Source organism: Neofelis nebulosa, chromosome 6, assembly GCF_028018385.1.
Source record: "Neofelis nebulosa isolate mNeoNeb1 chromosome 6, mNeoNeb1.pri, whole genome shotgun sequence".
Classification (NCBI taxonomy): domain Eukaryota; kingdom Metazoa; phylum Chordata; class Mammalia; order Carnivora; family Felidae; genus Neofelis; species Neofelis nebulosa.
In genome coordinates, this window is record NC_080787.1 from 94,896,076 (window position 1) to 94,898,895 (window position 2,820).

At 38.2% G+C, this 2,820-nt stretch overlaps 1 pseudogene; it reads right to left on the bottom strand.

Annotated features, from left to right (window-relative positions):
* Positions 1-2,249: 2,249 nt before the first annotated feature.
* Positions 2,250-2,734, bottom strand: LOC131515456 (NADH dehydrogenase [ubiquinone] 1 alpha subcomplex subunit 5-like; annotated as a pseudogene).
* Positions 2,735-2,820: the final 86 nt, after the last annotated feature.

Here is a 2,820-nt window from a genome sequence, read left to right on the forward strand (position 1 = left end):
AAGTTTGTCAGGACAATAGACTGCAAAATAAAAGTTTATTTTTCAATTCTCACACTTTCCTTTAGGATACAGAATATGGGCCTGTATTTTGATTCTAGCTTCCTCTCCTTTTATTTCCTTTTCATTTTAAACTTATTGCTTCAGCCATTAATTTACAGAATTAAAAACCATAACTGAATTCTATTACCTCTATTGTGTGCTCTCCAACAGTGCACATGCAAACAAGGTCGTGACAGCCGTGCTCCAACAGTCCACGTGATCCTTTGGTAGGAAGGAATGTAAAAGGTAGGTGGTCAGCAGTGTCCATATTCCTAATGAATGTCGGCTCTTGAAGCTTTAAGAAATTTGAAATCCTGCAATAATAAATTTGAAAACTTTGCTAATTAGAACCACTGCTTTAAAGTAAAGGAGGAAAAATCTATTGGCACCCTGGTCAGTTTCTAAAGGTCCTCCATAGTAGCTTTCTATGACACTGATGACTTCTCTAGGCAGAGCCCATTAAGGAAACAACCCTAATTCTGTTTCCAACAACTTATTTTATGATGAAGTGAATCAATCAGAATGTTTCAGTGCTGAATTGAAAAAAAAAAAAAACTATAAAGCCCTATTTGACATTCTGAACCAGTTTACAAAGTTTGCTTGAATCCTGTGATGTATACAAGTTAACTCTATCTTCTCATTGATTAAAACAACCCATGAATACAATGTTCTTAGGAATAATCTCCATTTCCCATTTTGGAAGGCACTAAACATTTACATTTACATAGACAGTGAGAATATAGCTAGTAGGTATAGATTCTACCATAGAAGGAATAACTAGGAAGATATTATCATTATGGATGTACGGTCATTACTAGAAGTTTTTGTCTTTAGTTTTACTTATTACAAGAAATGAGCCCTTGGTGAAAAATATCCTTTAGGTTCTATTGAGAACACTCTTAAGGGATATGATCAAGTTCTGGGGTTTTCCTTGGACTCTGATAAAGTCTGAGAGGAAGAGCCTTCAGCTTGCTTTTAAGCTGGTTTCCCCACTGAGAGGCAGCTGTTTCCGATTTCTGGCTCCAGACAAAGGCTTTTCTCAAGGGTTTGCTGAGGAAGCAAATCTGCTCAATCCTAGTTGCTCCATATTCTTCAGTCCTGTGCATTCCCAGCCTGATCTGTAGGGCTTTATCCCTCACAGTTTACAGCAACATCTGAAACCTTTTGGGATAAGAGGCAGAGAGCTGGGACAGATTCTATTGTATTCTACCTGCCTCCTCTGATGTACTTGCAAGAACAATAAACTACAAAGGTTGGAACCCTAGTTTTGCTTTGCTAGCTGTGTGCCCATAGGCAAGTTATATGACCTCTCTCTGTATTAGATTTATCATCCTTAAAACAGGAATTATGCATTTGATAAGACCTTCCCTGATCCACACCTTCATAGGAAGAAGTAAAAAAGAGGATCCCAGGAAAATCCCACTCATCTACCCCACAAATAACACAGCCACAGCACCGCAATATTCCTTGGAGACCATTAGGCTTAACCCCAACTTGCCTTTCACCTCTATTTATATCAGCCCTTACAAAAAGCCTTGAGCTTGGAGGTCATCCCGTATCATTTCTCATCTCCAAATTGCTATGTACATTCCCAAATAAAAACCCTTCCACTGTACCCCTGTGAACTTTTAGTTTGTTAACAGCTTCTTCTCTGAATTTTTCCTTTAGAGAATTGCAGACCTCTCATGTGATGGCTATTTCTCTCCTTCACCATAACTGCCACTGGACCTGGAGATGGAGTAGGTATTCTTGCTGCTTCCAGATATCAATATTCACTTTTCCTTCCTAAAACCCTTGAACTTTAAAGTTTATGCCAACAGACTTTACCACTTGTTAACCTTTCTTTCTCTTCCTGTGTCACCACTCCCAGCCCATTCCTTGAAGACTCTCATTGTCACTCTCATCAGAACTATTCCTGTGATCATTACTGATGATTTCAATATCCAAATCAATGATACTTCAAATACCCTGCCCTTTCTCCCTTGACCTTCACTCCTCTAACCATCTTGTCCTCTACCTACCTCCATCACTTACTCCCAGACTTCCTCCAGCACTGTTCTACCAAAACTTCTCGTAACGGCAGAAATATTCTGTATCTGCACTGCCCAATATGGTAGCCATCAGACACATGTAGTTATTGACCATTAGAAAAGTGACTGATGTGACTGAGAAACTGGATTTTAGTTTTTTTCATATAACAGAACATGTAATTAAATCAGTTTCGCATCAACACACTCTTCATTTAATAATGATATTGGCCATTTCCATTGGATGGCGAGAGGCTCTTCTGTTAAAGGCTTCCATGATTTCCACTGTATCATTTTCTTGCCCGATTTAGTTCATTTTCAGCCAGAAGAATCACCTCTTCTAGTTGGCCACCCTGAAGTTAGTCTTTTAAAATTTCTTAACATCCGGTTCTGCTTTAACCACACCCAACGTTTTATTTGTAATCTATACTGTATACTTTCTATATGCTGCATTTTTAGGAATTTGCTCAAGATCATCAAGAATCTTTGTGTACAATATTCTAAGCCTCTCATGTGGACTCTCACATATAGCCAATCACACAAGGCCAGTGGTCTTCTTCAGCAAACCCACCATGACAGCTAATTTTAATTAATTAAAATTTAAATTTAAACAGACACATGTGGCTAGTGGCTATCTTTAACAATGAGGTCATAGGCTTTATCATTGTCCAAAGCTACATTTTCTCTATAATTTTAAATTCAAGTATCACTAACTCTTAAACCCTCACATGCTACCTTTCAACTCATTCACTCT